This window comes from Struthio camelus, chromosome 1 (assembly GCF_040807025.1).
Source record: "Struthio camelus isolate bStrCam1 chromosome 1, bStrCam1.hap1, whole genome shotgun sequence".
Taxonomy (NCBI): Eukaryota; Metazoa; Chordata; class Aves; order Struthioniformes; family Struthionidae; genus Struthio; species Struthio camelus.
The window spans coordinates 224,834,996-224,854,642 of NC_090942.1; the positions used below are offsets into that span (position 1 = coordinate 224,834,996).

The window sequence follows — 19,647 nt, forward strand, 5'->3', positions numbered from 1 at the left end:
GAGCAGAGGCAGACTAAGGCTTGGAGGAGCCCAGTGCAGAGCTGTAAATAAGGAGCCACAGCACCGCAGAGGCTTGCAGCGCTGCTTTTGCACGCTGACTTCTTTGAAAATGTCGGTGTATGCATGGAAATGCTAGTGTAGCAGAGATGTCAAAGAAAGGCTGACTCAGGGCTAAAGGATAGTAAAAGAGCAACGAGTAAGTCCCCAGCAATGTGAAGACTGGTGTAAGTGTCCTGGAAAGCCAGGCATCCTGCACTCCTGCTGGTCAAACTTCTCTGCGCCCCTCTTGCTGCACTGCAGGATGCAGAAATGGAGCTGCCAAGTCCCTTCTTACCTTGAACTGCAGATGTGCAATCATTTCTCTTTACATGTGGTAGAGCTGAGCTGCTAAAGGGCCTTGACTGAGTCATATCTGGAAAACACTGGGCCTGCAGCACCACACCAGGGTGATTATCTTCTGCTAGCTGGGGGAGGGAGGTCTGTATGAATCTTCCTGTGCTGGAGCCTGTGCTTTGCTTTGCACAGCTTTCTGGCAGGATGGGATGATGTCAGGAGACCTCTCAGGGCAAAATATCCTGAGAATTGTGTATTTTCAGCAGTTTCTCCCAAATCTTCCCTGTTTTCACCTCATATATGACAGAGTTTGGTACAGGTGCAACCAGCACATACAGACTGGCAAGGAAAATATGGACAGACTGAAGAACATGGACGGAAAGTAGATGTGAATGAAAACCTCACTGGAGAAAGAAAACCTTAGGGCCCAACTTCATAAAGGTGGAAAAGGGTAAAGAAGAAATGGGGAATTAGAAACAGTTAGATTAACTTTAATTTCCTGAAAAACACTGAAGCAGCCACACCGAGTATTTAAGAAGCATGAGCGGCATATCAAGGAAATAATCAGTAGTGACCGCAAATTTCTTAGGAACAAACTGTGGCAAAGCAATCTAATTTCTTCTTTAGGCAGGGTAACTTGCCTTACTGACAGGAAAGAAACAGAAAATTAAATCTGCCGTGACTTTAATTATACTTCTGACACATTTCACATCAATATTCAGAAACAAGAAAGGAGAAACTGATCTAAATGAAACTACTACACAGTGAAGGTAAAACTCATTGAAAAACCTTTTTTTCAAAGGAAAGTTATCAATTATTCATTATCAAAGAGGAACGATGAAGCAAACAGGGATTTGAAGGAAGCTGTCTTATTTGTGCAATTATTCAATATTTTCATTAATGAACTTGTGAGGAAATAGCAGTTTTGGGGGGTTCTCAATGTAGCCACAGTCATGCCATTTTGGGTAGGCAGACTTGATCTTGCTTAAAAGAGGCAAACTTATGCTGCATGCTGTCTGTTCTTATTTTTACGCCTCCATGTCCAGACAAAGGGTCTGTCTGTTCAGCCAGACCATATACAACCAGGTGTAAGAAAACATGAATCAGAGGTGTGAGGGATGCGTACAGGGGACCCAGTGTCCCTGATGCTGAATCCTTCACGAAGGAAGTGGAAGACTTTGAGGGAAACCAGGTCCCCTGGAACCACTGTGCACTGCAAGCACAGCTTTGGGAATCTTCCGTGCGGAAAGATGAAGAACCATTAGAGAAAGTCTAGAGGAGAGCAAGGAAATATTAAGAGGCCACAGAATATGAACTGTGAAGACTCCTCCGACATGGGAGGAGAATTTTTTGAGGCCTCTCCAGTGCCAGCCAGGAATGCTTACAACAGATGAACCAAATATCCTTCTGGGATGGTTTAGGTTAACTGTTGTCTTTTAGGGTGGCAGATGGACTACAAGATCTCTTGAGGTTTCCTCCGTTTCTACTTTTCGTGCTTCTACATAAACTTTCACATTAAATATATAATATCTATCTCGATCCTCTATCTTGTTTGTTGTATGTGTATTTTGATACTCCCTATCTGCATGTAGGGTAGCTTCTTCTGCCTAGTGCTATAATGAACTTCACTAAGCAGAAATTAGGGGAATTGCACTCCTCTGTATGACTTTACTAATAATAAATACTTGGATTTTGTTAAAGAACTACCAGCACTCTTGATCTTCCTGTGTTTTCATCAGTAAACTGCATATAGAGTAAGCTGCTGCTCACATTTCTCAGGTGTCAAACAAAAAGGTATGTATGCTTGTTTTTCTCGAACATCCTGGATTTTAGGCAGGCTTTGAGCCCTGTGAGCCCTGCCCACTGAGCAGCACCAAAACAAATATCACTTCTGGGATACCCGAGGACCTGGGTGACTTTGAGTAGAAATGTTGCTGTGAAACCTCCTTGGAAGCTGGACACACACAGAGGGTCCCAACAGAGGAAACTCACATGTAAGTGAAATTTTCCTCTCTGAAACCATGAGGACCCTTAGAGCCACAAATGACAAAGCAGAGCACAGTAATAGCTACTTGTGATCAGGGGGTGTTTTTTTGCATCAATGCAAATAAGAAGGCTCTTCTGCAAGCTTGTCTTCCAACCACATCCATTATGCTAATAAAAAAAATTATCCCTCTTATGAAACAAAAAGCAGGGTCAACATGCTAACATCTGATAAAAACGCTTTTTTAAGAAAATGCGTCATTAATGATCATTGTTTCCTGGGGGTAAAATGTAGCCAGCATTAAGAGCTTTTAGGTTTTTAAAAAATTATATATGACCATTTTCTAATATTGGAAACATTGTTCCCAATAGCAAAACCATGCCCTTCTGATGAATGAAAATGAAATAATTACTGATGTGGAAGCTAACCTTTTCATTAGATGAATGGGTAATTAACCTTGATCAGATGACTGTCAGTGTCAGGGTCACTGCAGAGGTCAGCAATAAATGTCTTTGGAGACTCGTAAGGGTTTATTTCCCAGAAGCTGGGCTAATTATGAGACAAAATGGATAATAAAATCCCACATCATGCTGACCATTTGGACACTGATCACTGATCCACTATTCATCTGGGTAAACCAACACTCCTGGCAAGAGAGGCAAAAAAGCAGTTAAGCATCGAATTTGAAACTTTATCAAAAACAGGCCTTCTGCATTCAACAGAGTGCTTCAAAAAAATCACCCCACTATCTTAGACGTAGTCTCACTATTTAATTTTTCTTCTATTTTCTCAGTAGATTGGATTGCTTCGCTACTGCCTGTCATTGCCAGAGAAAATGTCCAGCAGGGAAAATTATCCCTTGGTTTTGTCAACTGATGCTACGAGTCTCTAGTGGGACTGTCACAGCAAATTGTGCAAGTTCTCAGGTTATGGAGTATGACCCAAATCTCAGGATCGCATATGCAAAACAACCAGGATTTACTGCTCCAGGAGGAGCAACATGTTCCATGACTGCCAGGTTCACTTCAGGTCCCAGAACAGTCTCGAAGGGTAAAACACATTAATTCCAGCATGTGAAAATTGAAGGTCTTGATTTCCAAAATGCGAATGTGGTTAAAACGGAAAGACCTGGGACAATGCAAAGGTACTACTTTTGAGGTGGTTCCCTTATGCCAGGTACTAGCTAGGACTTTCCTGAGGGTTTCCCTCATTTCAGATGCTGAGAGTCCATCTCAGCCGTGCTTCACCTACTCGTTCCTGCCTTTCAGAGTGGCTCTTCCTCTGATTTATGCTGGGGATTTATCTAGTGGCAACCAAGTGCACCTTGGGCAGATTGTAAAAGACACCGGTGTGAATAAATCGGTTGACAAGAGGAGCAAACACAATCCTGGTGGACAGAATCATCAATGTCTACTGAGATGAAACAGCCAGCTTGCAAGGCTTCTGGTTTGCAGTTTGGCAGGTGCTGTACTCTCTTTTTCCTGGCAATAAATTGTACTAGAAATAACAATAAGAAAATGGAAAATAAGATTTTAGGCAAAACTCACTCGTTCAGGGCCAAATTTACTAGGATTCACTTCAGCTTACTTAAGCCTCCAAAAGATGGCTGTTTAGTTGCCCAGACACTCCAGTGGAGCATCTCTCCCTGGGATATGAAGTTGCCTTTCATAGCCAGCGGAGAAACAGAGGTACCACCATGAGCTTCATTACCTGGCCTGTGCTGCTAGATATACCGTGGGAAATCGCTCACAAAAGGACTATCTGAAGGAACCTACACCTTACATCTCTGTGAGGGGAGTCATGAAGCTGTACCGTTTGCGCTGTCAGCCCCCACCATGCTAGCACAGGAGCTTTTCTGTCCTGTAGGCCTGGGCAAGAAGTCTGCACAGGCAGGAACATACCAGCTGCCCTGCACTGAGAAGGCATCAGTGATTCTGCTTGTTGTATCCCAGAGGTTTCACAAGTGACAAGCCAAGGACCAAGGGTATGTGTGCTCCCGCCAGCCAAATCACCATTCTGGTGTTGCATATCAAGTTAGGATGGAAGGCTCATGTCCTCTCTGTCCGTCATCCTTCAGCAACCTTCGTCAATCTTGCAAAATACCATTCTCCTTCAATATGGCTGCTCCCAGCCTCCATTTTGGGAAATATCTCCCAGTTCCTGATTTGTTCCTGCTAGACTGATGTCCTCAGCAGGCTTTGCCAACAGAGTGAGAGCCCACCTTCTCCCCAGACAGGTGATGAGATCTGGGAAGCAGTGGGTCAATGCCACCCTTGCAACATGTGAACCCAGGACCGCAGCACAGCCTCACTGGCAGGACCACCTTCCCGCTCTCCAGCTGGCCGACACTGGCTGATGGCCCCCAAATGTTTGGCTAGCAACTGCCCCACAAGAATGGGCTCAAGACACCCCTGGCGCCATGCAGGATGGTAAGGCAGGAGTTTCAATACCCGCTCACCCCCAAAGACCGGAAGGGTGACCTTGCTAGCAGTGCTTCATGGCTGTTCCTGTTCTGCATATGCACAGCACCCAACACCTAGGCCTGGGATGAACGGCTGCTGCACTTTGAGAAATGATAATGACAAGACCAGAAAAAGGAGCAAAACAGGTAACTGTGGGACCTTAGAGAGAGCTCCTGAGGAGACTCCATGGTATTAACCCCTTCAGTCAGTTAGGGCTAAGGACACAACATAGACAGCGATGTTGTTTTAGGGCATATGTGACAGAGAATGACAAGTCATAAGCAACAGTCTTTATTTCCCACCTTGTCCAGGCCAAAATTTTCTGGTCTTGTTACACAGCAGCAGTCAGTTATTCAAGGGGCTTCTCCCATCTTCCACTCTGCCCTCCCTTCTGCTCTATTTTCAAGCACCCAGGAACAGAGGACAATAGCAATGAACACTAGCAACCTGAGACAGGGGAAGTGGGTTAAAACTCACATTTCCAACACCCCATTCCCTCACTTCCAAAACCTTCAGCCTGGGAACGTCACACAGCTGCAGCTTCTTGGAAGGTGGACGTCAATCCTATGCCTTCTGCTCCAGGGACAAGAGTCACTACCCAGCCACATGCCACCCTCCTCTGTCCGCACATCTATGCCTGCCTACCTGTGCAGCCAGTGGTGGAGCTCCCACTGGAGGCAGTGCACATCCAGCCAATACGGTCACTGGAGCCTGGAGAGCAGCTCAGCTCAGCCAAAATCCCCTGCCCTGGGGAGCTGAGTTGCTGTCCAGACACTAATGCCTGCGAGCATCTCCACGACATTTCCACCAACCACAGCTTGGACACCAAGGGCACTTGTTAGGCATGACAGGCAGTTTTCTATACTCTGGCAATGAATCTTATATCTGGTGCTGGGCATGGCCAGCTACAGAGACCTTGAGCTGTCTCAGCACCTTCTCCAGCATCCAGCTGGTCTCAGCCTCCTGTTGTGAGTCTGACGCCCAAGGTCGCTTAGGGAAGATTTCCATGGCTGTTTGTAGGCTACATGGCCGCCTTCCGACCGTGATGTGAGCACACATGAGCTCGCTCCTCTGTGCTGTGCCTCAGATGCCATATAACTGTGTTAACATGATGCTCAGCCAGAGTAAACATGGCCTACGAGGAGATAGGTCTGCAGGTTTGTCTATGGCACAGGGGCTGCTGTCACTACAACTTAACACAGGCTTGGCTGAACAACATTTAAGCTAACATTTGATGTTTTGTGACAGCACAGAGTTCACTGCGGGCAAAAAATGCCTCCTGAGAAGCTGTGAACATGCAGGTAGTCGGTTCCCACCGAGCTATATTATGTCAAGACTAGACATGCAATGGAAGCCAAGCTGTCTGATTTCTTCCCAAATTAGGAACATCTCTGCTGTACAGAAGTTGGTCTCAGGCAGAAAGATAGATGAAACAAAAATGAGAGGGTTCAGGGCAATAGGGACTCTTACTTTTTCATCCAGCTTCAGTTACAAGGCTCATGCATTCCTCTGCACAAGGAACAAGATGTTTTTCATACAGTGCATCACAAAGACTTCCTAAACCCAGCATTTCTCTCGTTCACATTGTGACATCTCCCATACCACAGCAGCCACATTAATTTCACTCTGCATTTATACCCATGCTGCAAAGACCAGAAGAGCAGCTCATTATCCTTCACTTCAATGCTCAAAACCAGTTCCTCTGGGGAGAGATTTCTCTGAATGTATTTGTTTCCTGCCCATTTCCAGCAAAATGAGAGACTCAGTGTACAGGTCAGAAAGCTTTTCTCTCAGAATCCACATGAATAGTTGTGCATACTTTACAGTGGTGATGTTTAACCATTGAAAGAAGTTAGTGGAAACATCAGAAAAATACTGTATTCTCCAGGCCCTGAGCTTTTTAGAACTTGACTGAATGACTTTTTGGAAGATGCTTTGGAGAAAAACAAGCTATGGGGTTCAATACACTGCAAATTAATTGTTAATGAGAGTGTGGAGAGGAAAACGAGCATAGGCTGGTGCTGGCCATGTTCCAACAGGATGGCCAGGAGCATGGCCACACTGCCAGCCAGGACTGCAGCAGAGGTGGAGTAAAGGGGATAGAGATCCAAAGGTGGGCATTTTCCAGCCCCAGGCATCATTTACAAAAAAATACCCCTGCCATGGAGCTTGTGCTCATGTTTGTACCAGTCTGAGCCAACATCTTGTGCTTACATTGTCCTACACACATGCAGGAGGTCGTTTCCTGCAGCATGCAAAGCAAAGAAACGCATAATTATTTCTTTGATGAAGAGATTCTTGCCTTTGCAATGCATTTGGTGGCAATCTCTATTTCACCCAGGTTATGTGTATCACAATTAAAAACAAATTTCTTGTGTCACAAGTAAAAACAAATTTCTGTTTAATCTTTTGTATAGACCCTGACACTCCCTCCACCCACTTACCCACCCATCATCCTTTCTCCGTTCTGGTCATACCTAATACCATTACATTCAATTCATTACACGAGAGCTTTTGTATTTCTGTCCTTGCACTTGTGGCATACTTTGTGTACATGTGTATATGTACACCTGCGTATATAGAGTTTAATAGATCTGAACAGTAGCGTATTATCTTGTTAAGAGTCATTTGGACATTGTGTCTGAATAGCCTATTTGGTTTTTAGAATGGTGAAAAAAATCTTCTCTGCGGTTTTCCTTATGCAGGTTGCCAGCTGACTGCATTTTCACTTAAGTAAGTGCAACAAAAAGCACAGGGTATACGGGGCCTTGCCTTTGTATATGTAGAAATATTGTCCTTTCTAACCCACTGGGTGCGAATGACAGCTTTTTTTTTTTTTTTTGAAATGGCAGTATTTTCCAGAAACACATGGTTTTAAAGAAGGTTGTTCCCACAACATGTTAGGCAGTTAATATGAAATTTCAGTCAATAAAGAGTAAGATCCACCTGAGACTAACACAGGGGACAGGTCACTCCTTTGAGAAGTATGCTGGCATTTTTCACATCCTTGCACTGCTTGATTTTCAGTGGGAATGAGTATATGACCTCCCATTCTGCAGCTGGATAACAGTTTTTATGACTACTCTGTGTCCTGGTGCCCTTCAGTCATATATTTCATATGTTAAACTTTCAAAAGGCATTGTTCACACCCTGTGTTAGAATAAAGCTCAATTTCAATATATTTTTTTCATCTCCCCCAATTATTTTTTTTCCATTTTGTAGAATGGGATCATCATCTAAATTCTGCATCCTTAGGGATGTAGCTATACCCATTTTCTCAGTGAGTGGAAGGGCCAAAAGCCAGAGGAGACACAGCAGAACTGCATGATATTCCCTTCTGGCTCTGTGCTTTTCTGCACCAAGTGACAAACAGCATCATCAGAGGATGTTTCCTCCTACAGTGCTGAAGTGGGTTAGTAAGTCACCCTTCCTGGGCCCTCACCACAAAGAGCCTATAACCTGTTAGCAAAAGCACTTTGCTCATATCTGGAAATTACATATTTGGAGAGGACAGTCTAATTCCCCTTTCAACTTTTGTTGTAGTGAATATCCAGGAGATTCTTCCAGAAAACAGCTGTTCCACCAGAAACAGTTCCTACTTTGTTCTTCAGAGAAAAATCATAATCCCTGCTCAGTTCTCCAGATACCCTGCACTGAAACACCTTTTGCTGGAAGAGCTCAGGACTGCTTGCCCTGCAGGGGTGAAGACAGAGGGCTGTAGCAATGGTCCACGCACTTAAGCTCCTGCTGGGTGAAGGTGGGTTCACACCCTGCCTCTGCTCAGCACCTCCTGCTTTCTGGCTCCTGACACCTCCTCGATCAGCGCAGAGCTTCTAAGTTGCCTTTTAGCCCTTTTTGCAGAACTCAAGGTGGCTACATCTCTATTCCTAAATTATACAAGCCTGAGCCTGCCCCTGTCACCAGAGCCAGCTGGCACAGGCTGCCCCTGTCCACATGTCCTTTCTGCTGCAAATCCGGGAGGGTAACCCCAATGCCTGGGACCTGCTTGGATCTGAGCTCAGATCTGGAATAGACCAAAGGCGTGCCAGGGAACGTGCTAACCGTTTAGCGGTCTAGAAATTGAAATTCCCATGCTGGGAAACGTTTCCTGGCACTGTTATTAGCATAAGCACAGCCAGCCATCGCGTGCAGCAGATGTGATTTAGCTGGCAGAGCCTGCAGCTGCCTTTTGATTTTCCCCTCTGCTGCTGCTGGCCCCTGAGCTCTGCTATCCTCGGGTTTGGGGTACCCCGCTGACCACATCTCAGTTCATAGATTACTGCAGGATGAGCTACAGAGGGGAGGACCCATACGCAGACCTTACAACAACTCAGGCCTTATAAGATAACACAGGCAAAAGCCCATAACAGATATCAATCAGTTACAAATCCATTTGGACCAGCAAATACCTATCTGCTGGTGTAACTACTGCTGTGCAAGCAGCCCCTTGCTTTGTATGTCATGTTTCATGGCAGCAAGAACTCGGACCTTGATCCATGTGAGATATATTTACTCTTCACTGAGTAAATCGTCAATAATAAATGAAATATCATTTATTTCTTGGTTACCCCTCTTCCTTGGAAAAACTTGGCTGATGCAATATATGAATCTGTAAAATAGTACTAGTAGTGATGGTAACATGTAATTTTAGTTATAGTGTATGTGAATGCTGTGTTACAGGCATGCCCTGTATGCATATGCATACATATGCATGCCCTGTGGTACATTTCAGTATGTGTGTCCTGTTTTCTGCAGACTAGGCCATCTACTGAATTTCTTGGCCCTCAGGCCTATTGCATTAGTGTTACCTGGTATATTTGTAAATCATCTGGAAAAGGGATAAATAATGAAGGAATGACAAAGTACCTTGATTACATCAAGTCTTCCATGACACTAATGAGGACCCCCTGTGAAGAACTGTAGGGGGAGCTTAGAACAGTCCAGTGAGACAAGAAAAAGACAGATGTAATTCCATACATGATAAATGTTAATAAATGTTAACAGGAAAAATCAGTCCTATCTTCATGTATAGTATGATGGGTTCTTGCATTGGACTTGATACTGGCCAAGAACATCAGTTCAGTGTCTGATATGAGTCAAAGAGCCCAAAACAGCTGTTGAGAATTAGCAGCAGAGGAACAGAGGACAAAGTGGGGAACAGGATTGCTCCACTATGCAGGCCCATTTGTGCCAGCCTGCTCAGGGCTATATGCGGTTATGAGTCTCTCATCTCATCTCAAGAAGTCCACAGCGGAGCTGTTAAGGGCGGTTATAGGGGCAGCATCTGCAGCGTTCAACGGGCCTGGAGATGCAGACCCAGCAGCCACTGTCACCTGAGGTCTGGCTCCACTTGCTGGTACTCGATTCACCCTTGCCTTTCCAGTTGCTGTCACCTAGACCTTGCAACGCTCACGCCTGGGGCAGAGGGTGAAATCATACAGAAAGACAGCTAAGAAAAGATTTAATAAGCAGGCAGGACAGGCTGTGGTGATCTGGTGCAGCCTTGGTCAGAGAAGCATGCTGACCGGCAGCTGCTTACAGACGACGGCACCTTTCATCCCTCCTCCCTTTTGCTTCCCCCACCTGCTCCTCCCTCCCCTCCCTTTTCCCCACTTTTGACCCTTCTGCTAATCAGCCCTTAATAAGTTTTGCATAGTCGCACAGGCCACCTCAAATATCCACAATATTCACCTTAGTCTTCTTTCCCCCTTCTTATCCAAAGTCCAGGTTGTCCCTCTTCAAAGCTATGCCTGCAGTTTCTTAACAGTCCACCAACTAGTGGCTGAAGAGTCTTAGTCTTCATTATTGTCTCCATTATTGCTTCTCTATCAGGTTGGTGTCTCCATTGTTTTGTTTATCACTAAGGACCTGCTCTGATAACTTTAATGAAGCAGATGCTATCTCATTCCACATACCCTTACAGGAATCAGAAAGGTTTTGGGGAGAGGCAACAAAGACAATGAAAGGCCTAGACTAATCTCTATGCAAGAAAGAATTGAGTGAGTTAGGACTCTTCATCTGGAAGAGAGATGACTGACGGGGTAGGGAAGTGGTCGGTAAAATGCCGTGACATTAACAGAACATTTAGGGGGAATTGTCCTCTGTCTCTTTTAATACAAGAATAAAGAAGCATTAAATAAAATAGCAGGTGGCAAATTTAAAACCAATTACAGGAGGTGTTTTTCACTCAATAGGATTAATGTTTGGAACATTTTGTCAGAGTGAGTTGCAAACGCCAAAACTCTGCAGGGGCTTAACTGAAAAATGAGACAAATCCACAGGAAAAAAATCCATTAAGAAACATTCAACACAAAATACTGCTCTTAGTTCAGGAAGTGCCCAAGCCTCAGATCGATAGAAGCTAACAGAGAAATTATCCCCCGGTGCCTGCGGCGTTCTTATTCCTTCCCTGAACAGTGTCTCCTGCCACTGTCCACAACACAGCATCGGCCAGACTCTTTGAGCTCCCTCCAACAAGGGCAGAGGTTCCTCACACACCATTCACCTCCCCAGGGAGCAAACAGACATTCTGCAACCAAAGTAGCCTCCCTTCCCAGACTGAGGACAGCAAAATAAAAGCGACCTAGAGCTCAGAGGGGTCCAGCTCTATGAAGAACTGCCGAGAGTGTGACAAGGAGGCAAGACAGAGCCTAAAAGGTGGGAAACCACTGCCATCACACCCTCCAGAATCGGAGTGAAACAGCCTCTTAGCTGCTGCATCTTTCCACCTTATGGGGGGACATCTGAAAAGCAAAATGATGCAGAAGTCCCTTGATTTGACAATCCGTTTCCATAACCAAAACTTCAGTAAAGAGAACTTAACACAGCCGGAAGTAAGAACAAGCAAGGTGGTGGGGATTGTGGGGCCACAGGAGACATTCTCTCTAGTTAAAGCCTCTACCTTTCTTATCTGTCCCACTACTTTCTCCCCAGATGAACAAGTTAGAGGAAGAACCTCTGTTAAAGATCTGAAAAGGGCAGAATCCCTGTGCAAGCCTTGGAAGATCCCTGTGACAGGACCAGCGAGAACCTGGAGGACACTCCACAGAGCATTTCGCAGATGCTTGGCCCAGAACACCTCCTCCAGCAGAGCTGGGACCAGGTGCTAGCTCACTGCATGTACGAACATGGAGGGAATGCTGGCCTAGGAGAGGCCAGCTACCATCATAGAAAGGCACCTGGGTAAGTGCTTCTCTTGAAGGAGCAGTGGACAGAGCCTCCAGACTGCATAAGACACAAAATGAGGGAAAAGAGATTAAGAGTGCCTATATTACTGCTACCCAAAGCGCACCACAGCTCCACTTGGCAGCAAACAGGAGACACGTTGCACAACTGTGTGCAAACATCACCACGCACACAAGGAGAATCTAATCTCTGTGAAACCCACCGAAATGGACGTGCTCCCTGCATGTCTAGGGAATTATGCTGGGGCATATCCGCGAGGGTCTGGATTGGGGGATTGACTCCAAGCACATTTTCTTGGAAAACTGTCTTCCTTTATTTACTCTCCCCTAGAAGTGCCTGTGCAAAATGAATGTGTACGCTTCAGCTGCCTGGCTCAGAGTCTTAATGTCTACTTAGATCAGGTTGCTCAGGGCCTTGTCCTGATGACTTTTAAAATTTCCAAGGACTGTAGTCTCACCACCCATGAGGAAAAATTTTTCCTTTATGTCTAGCTGAAATTCCCCTACTGCAGCTTCTGTCCACAGCCTCTTGTCTTTTCATCTCTGAAGAGAATCTGTCTCCATCTTCTCTGCAACTTTTTTCAGGTGTTCGGAGACCTCTTTTGCCTTCTCTTTGCCAGGTTAAACAAACCCAGATGCTTCAGCCTCTCCTCACTTCATGAGTTCCTGAGCATCTTAGTGGCCTCCCATGAACTTGCTCCACTTATCAAGATTAATTTTCCTTCTGTAGAAGGATCCACAATGGGGCAAGTACTAGAGAAGAAGTTCTACCCTTGCTGAATAAATGGAAAAAAAACTCTTCCCTTGACCTGCTGGTTACACTTTACAAATGCAGGCCAAGATGCAGCTGTTCTTCACTGCTGCACGGGCATTCCGCCACAATCCCAAGTCATCTTCTGAAGAGCTACTCTCCAGCCAGTCAGTCCCAGCCAGTACCAATGCAGGGGCTGTTCTGCCCCGGGTGCAGGACTTTGCATTTGTTTTACTCAACCTCACGGGATGTCGGTGAGAATTTCCAAGTGAGGGTCCTCACTGTTTTGACAGGGCTCAACCCTGCAAAGTGTTAAGTCTTGGGTGGTGACTCAGTGGCAAAGAAACTCATGATTACCCCCCTAGAGTCAGGTGAGTGCCTTAGCACTGCCTTAATGCAGAAGTTCCTGGTGATGCACGGTGGGGTTAATGTGTTATCCAAACTGAAACATTGCTCAGTGATCCAATGCTGAAGACAGGCAGGAGTGTGTCTTTGAAAACCAGCATATATGAAGAATTTTCAACCTGAGCACCAAAATAAATTACCAAAAAGGTAACAAGTATTTCTAGTCACTTTTGAGTGTTTGTGTCACTATGTGAAGACAGATAACATTAAAAAGCAGCAATAATAACAAAATCCAGAGTTTCAGGAGATGAATTCTGTACCATCGGTGCTTTGCCTGATGCAGGAGTTGGCAAGTTCAAACAAGGGACTGCTCTATGGTCACATATCCTCAATTCTTCCATGCATAGTACTACTAGAAACAAAGTCAGCCTACAGCAAGATAACAGCAATAGCGCTCAAAAGGGTTTCAACTCACATGTCCTGTTTCCTAGAAGAGTGCTCTAACAACCAGGATAGAAGCTATTCTGTACTGGAACTATCCCTGCATCTTAGTTATTCACACCAAGAGCCTGATTCTGCAGCCTATGGAGAGGACAACTCCTTGGAAGTGGTGTGTCCCTTCTTTCCTAAAGGAGATGGTGTGCATAATTCACTCCAGAGCCATAAACTGCCCTGGAAGTAAGGAGGAGCCATGCAATATTATGGTGCCACAAAAAACTGTTGCAGTCCCACTCTTGTACACAGCATAGTCTGAAGAGCTGCTCTGGCGCTGTTAACTTCGGTGCCTGTACTTTATTCCTGCGTAGCCAGTAAGCAATGTAGGGACTGTCCACGTTATATGGAAAGCAAGCTACACGCACCCTTGAGCTACTGCAGTATCTATAGGGTAAGTCTAAAGTCCAGGCTCACAAAACATTAGGTGAATAAGCAAAAGACCCAGAAAGGTTAAGGCTTGCTCTGGGACGTAGATTCACGGTGGGGATTTTACATATGGAAACAGCAGACTCTCCTACAGTTCCCATAAGACTCCAATCCCCAAGGTATTGTTGCAAGGACAGGTTATAAATATGAGAGTCTTAAACCTGAAAGTCAGTATCTGACAGGCCAGATCAGTTGATTCCTCAGATTGGTTTCTTGCATGACTGTAACAACCAAAGCAGCCTTGGTAGGTGAGATAAGGAGACTGATTTTTGGCACATTTAATTCTGAGTTCCAACAGCAATTGGGAGCATTCCAGATGTGTGTTTGCTTTGTTTTGTTTTTAAAGCTTATAATCAGGACACTGTAAAAAGTGGATTTACCTTTCTTTAGGATTTTTCTTTCTCTAGGCCAAAATGCACGTGGGTGCCTTGCCTTCATTTGTTTGGGAGAGTTTGTTTGCATTACCTATCCTCGCCTCTTCTCAGCTTCTGAGCATCTGCCAGGTGTACATGCATCATTACAGAGTTGTGAAACATCCGGGGAAAACGCAGTGCAGCTCTGCAGAGCCAGCTAACCTCTATACTCCTCTTAGACCGAAAAATCCACAGAGACCAAGGTGTAGATGAGTTACTGTCTGCCTGGTATAGCTCTTCCTTGTCTAAGGTATCAGAAGTCACGTTATGTTCCAGTGTCTTTTACCTTGCCTTCTCAAGAGCTACGTTGCTTTAGACTCTTCCAGGAGTCAGAATTTTCCAAGATGGCAAAGCATCTTTCTTCCATTTTTATTTCAGGCTAATTCATTGCTGAACCAGAGGAACACGAGCGACTAGAGGTGAGTGAGTCAGTTGGAAGTACGCTAGTGTGCCTAGTAGGAGCAGGGGAAGGTTTAAGCCACCGGCACTCTGGGCGAGCTCCTCCAGGCAGCAAACCCCGCTTTGAAAATGGCAGGACGCAGGGGAAAGAGGATGATGAAGTACAGCCAGGAGCCCTGCCTGAGGGGGGCAGGAACATGTGCTGCAGGAGTGAGGAGGTTGGGAGTGTAGGATCAGGTCCTGCTTTGAATGGGTACAGGAGGAAGACTGGTGAGGTGCAAGGCTCATGTCCTAATCTGGGGATAGGAGATGGAGCTGTGGTCCTGATATGACAATTTAAGGGTGCATGTGGTGTGTCCCAAGTGAATTAGCCTTTCAATCTGTGAGCATCTGAAAGCTGATGCCTTTTTCTTTATTTTCTGTGTAAAGGTAGAGCATACACTGACACCAATGGAAATAATGCCCACATTAACAACTGAGTGCTGTTGTGTTTCTTTACCAGTGTTTGAGGAGACTATCACAGTGGGTGTGAGAGAGAGCCCTCAGAAACAGATTAAATGTGGAGCCTGGATCAGGTCAGTTCCACACAGCCCTCCGAATTGCTCATACTCCCAGGGACAGGTCTGCTGGAAACACAGAGGTACTGAGTGACTTGTAAAAACTGTATATATCGAAAGGCCTGGAAGACTCTTCACCTGCTGACCAGCCTATGAAATTCTTGGGATCTGCCCCTCCCGCCTCCCGGCAGATGAGCTCCCTGGGCACATCACCCTCATACTATTGGGATGTTCCTCTGACTGCAGCTCTGAGGTTCACGATGACTTTGCTTTTGACCTGGTCAAACCACCACCCACATCCGTACCTTGTTGCAAGGTTTGGTGGCAGCCAGCTCAACCACTGCATATCATGTCAGCCCTCAACATCACCGTCTTCCAGACTGCTACATTCCTGCTCTCGGGCTTCCCAGGCCTGGAGGCTGCCCATCGCTGGCTCACTCTCCCTTTCTGCATCCTCTAAACCATCTCCGTCATGGGCAACTGGATCATTCTCTGGGTCATACGAAAAGGCCAACATCTCCATCAACTTATGTACTCGTTCCTCTGCATGTTTTCTCTCAACGACCTTGGGATCTCTCTCTCTCGACCCTTCCCACAGTGCTCAGCAGTTTCTGCTTTGACTCCTGAGAAGTTGGTTTCAGCACCTGTTTGGCCCAGATGCTCCTTCTCCTTAACCAAGTCTAGGCTGCTGCTGGCCATGTCCTTTGATCACTTTCTTACTATCTGTAGCCCACTGCACTACACATCCACTGTGATTACACCAGGATCCTGGGCATAGGGCTGGCTGCTGCAATTAGGCGGTTTGGTGTGATATCGTCCTTATCCTTTCGTTTCATGTGCTTGCCTTTCTGTAACGGCAAAGCTCTCTCTCATCCCTACTGTTTGCATCCGGACATAACGAAGCTGGTGTGTGCAGATATTTCTCTCCATAACTTACATGGTTTGTGCGTTGTTATCCTTGTCTTCGGAATAGCTTCGTTGCTCATTGTCATCTCCTACATTTATGATTTTGACAGCTGTCTTCAACCCTGAATCTCGAGGAGAGCATCTCAAAGCCCTGAACACCTGCATCTCCGAGGTCTGTGCTGTCTTAATATTCTATATCCCGATGGTTGCTCTCTTTGCCATGTACCGCTTTGGGGAGAACCTTCCTCCTCTTGCACAGGTTCTGATGTCCACTACTTACCTCTTTGTGCCTCCTGTCCCGAACCCAATCATTTACAGTATAAACAACAAAGATAGTCAAAAAGGCATCCTGAGAACGACCTCCAGGTAATAAACCTAAAAAACCTGCGATTTAGGAGTGCATTTTTGAAGGGACCTTCAGATAGTTCAGCCCAGTCCCTTCACAGCACAGGAAACCACAGAACACACTTTTTTAGAACTGTTTAAATTCAGACAATTAGGCTTTTTGCCCCTCCTGCTCCAGCTGAGAAGCTGTTTCTCAACCACAGAGGGAGTATTTGTAATTCTCATCTATGACACAGCCTGTTTAGTCAATAGTCTTGTGTTGCTTGTGTCCAGGCGGGTAAGTGGTGAGCAGACAGGATTTATACATCTTCATACAGAGTCCATCATATGGAGGAATAAAACCATCTGCAGTGTCCTGAGTTTAGCTGGCCAGCCATGGTAAAGGTCAAAAGCCTGTGGCTGGGTAGAGCTCCAATTGGCTCCAGATGGGAGTAAATGTGGCTCAGGAATACCACCCATCTTGTTGAGCAGGGTTCAGCAGCAGTGTTTTGGGTGCCGGTCGAGTGCCTCTGGGTTTCACATGTGCTGGAGAGACTGGTGGCCTTTGCAGTCACTACCACGCAGCACATGACCTCAGCCCCATGCCCAGGAGGCGTGCAAGGACATGCAAGGGCATGCAAGGGTGGGCAGCGTGCCAGGCGCTCACTTCCCAACAGTGTCCATCCTGCGCCCTGAGGCACCTAGACGGTGGCTCTGCTTTGCAATTTGCAATCATAGTGCTAAATGGGCTTTCAGGAAATGCGTATGTCTAACTGGCCGACAAACTTCTCTTAGTCTTTAGACTTCGGCCATTAGACAATAGCATTATCTCTATTTGTTTCAATATATTCAATATACAGAGGCCATTCAGTTTTAATATACATTTTATCACTATTTTAAACTCTTGAATATTGGGAGATGAGAAATACTACAGCTGCCTCAAACATCAAATCAATGTAAATGCAATGAGAATATGGCAAGAGAAGATGAATGTGAGTAGTAATTATTAAACAATGTTTCCTGTATGATTCCTGGAGCCAGAGGCTAGTTGTTTGTTTATTTTTATTACTTTGTCTGAGAGACTGCACTTAAAAATTCAGAATGGCACACTACCCAGGAAATTGTTATCCTTTGCACACTGTTTTCTTCTGCTCAGTGGAACAAATTTCTCTTTTTGTTACCCAAGATGTTGACTCATGTGATTCTGTGGTACCAAGTTTTATGTCTTTCCTTTACACAGTGTAAATAATCTTCATTTTAAAAAAAAGAAAAAGAAGAATAAAAAGTGAAAAGCATTATTACCTTTCCCTCCAGGTTGTTGATCTGAAAGAAAAGTTGGCTTTTCATTTCACAGAGGAGAATTTAATCATTTGAGAAAGTATAAAGGAAAGCATTTTGACACGAAGCTTGCTTGGATTTATTTTATGAAAACAAGAACCATGAAACCATTGCTTTAAGTAGCCCAAAATATTTTATTTCGCTTGCAGTGATATGAAATTACACCATCATAAATAGCGTATGCAGGAGAACTTCATAAGGTGATCTACACTAAGCAATACACTTCTTTGTTTTCAGCCTTCTTTCCTTGATCATTTAATGTACTTTAAAGGATACTTGGACCCAACCCACTGCCTATCTCAGAGACTGCAGAGAGATGAACGGTTGTACAGAGCACACAAACATGCTCTTTATAAGCACCCTTTGTGAACGCTTTGGGACTCATGTCCATGACTTGTAGTCTCTAATCTAATCCTTATGACGAGCAATTGGTTATTGCTTTTGATTTTGGCATGCACAATGTCCCAGTTTCCTGAAATAGCGGGGAAACTGTGTCCCTGCCAACCTCAGAGTCCCTTACATCCCATCTTCAGCTTATACTAACATATGGTCCATGGAAAGAAAAACAGCCGTTTATTTTCGTGGGGAATTGCTCACAGTCTGCAGTACACCTTCGTGACAAGAAAGTCCAAACACCAATGCTGCTGAGCAGTGCTGCACACTGGGGTGGCCTGTCTCTCCAGAAGTACAGGACCAGAGGGAGCTACTGGGACTTTTAAAACAGTCCTTGTAAATAAGCAGTTTGCTCCACCTTTGCATTAATGCCTCTTCCTCGGATCCAGAGTCTGACAGCTTGTTACGGTAATGACCTAAATCACTCAGATCTTTTGTGTGGTTGAAATGCTCCAGGAGCCACAAGTGCCCAGGCAGACAGGTGTGAGCAGCAGCTTAAGCAGCAGCTGTGCAGCCTGGACCATCTACTTGCCAGTCTCAAGCCCACTAAACAGCACGAGCACTAACAAAGGTATCATTTCCCCAACATTTGGGGCACTGAACCTCCGTCCTTAGTTGGTTCCATCCCCTTGCAGGCAGCAATCTGCAGTAGGTAGCCATATTTGCAGTGGTGGCTGTGTTGAATTTGCACAAGACTAACGCATTAATTTTGTAAAAGCACTCCTTGAAAGCACTGCGCCTCTCCAGAGCCACACACATACCACATGTTTGAACAATGAGTTCCAAATTTTGCAGTTCTGTGGCACCATCCCAACTGCAATTAAATGCAGATGGTCAACTATATTACGCTTTCCTTGCCGATACTTAGTAATTAAACAATATATGATTGCCTGGTTTGCAATTAATTTCTCCAACACTCTTTGTGTCAAGGACTTAGAAACCTAAGGACTAAATGTCCCTTTGCCAGGTATCAGGTCCTGAAAATTGCAGTATTTTTGCCAATAACTCTGTGCACGAAAATCCTGTTCTATATAGCATATCAAACAAAAGTCTAGCCTTTTCAGTTTCCTTTAGCACGTTGTAAGTTGGATGACCTCAAGATTATATTATGATATTGTGTGGCTGAGGCTGCGAGCATGGGAGCGAAGAGGTGGACCCAGAAGCAAAGATGTGAATCAAACTACACTCTTACTTACATGCAAAGCAGCAGGCAGCTCATTGAAAAGCAGACATTTCAAACTATGGCAAATTAAGTCCTATTGAAGCATGCTTAGACTGCTGCTTGAAATTACATTGTGTATTCAGCCTTTTTAAAATCAGGAAAGCTTCTTTTGCAA

At 45.1% G+C, this 19,647-nt stretch overlaps 2 long non-coding RNA genes across 3 annotated transcripts; both read left to right on the forward strand.

Moving 5' to 3' along the window:
* Positions 1-2,170: 2,170 nt before the first annotated feature.
* LOC138060924 (uncharacterized) lies at positions 2,171-9,775 on the forward strand. The gene is made up of 3 exons (XR_011138804.1): positions 2,171-2,327; positions 3,111-4,925; positions 8,323-9,775. It is a non-coding gene; the product is annotated as an uncharacterized lncRNA (long non-coding RNA).
* Positions 9,776-10,260: 485 nt separating this feature from the next.
* LOC104147571 (uncharacterized) lies at positions 10,261-17,803 on the forward strand. Of its 2 annotated transcripts, XR_011138803.1 has the most exons (4): positions 10,261-11,961; positions 14,371-14,643; positions 14,772-14,812; positions 15,295-17,803. It is a non-coding gene; the product is annotated as an uncharacterized lncRNA (long non-coding RNA). The 2 variants fall into 2 exon arrangements; XR_011138802.1 differs by having other exon boundaries at positions 14,371-14,812.
* The last annotated feature ends 1,844 nt before the right edge of the window (positions 17,804-19,647 follow it).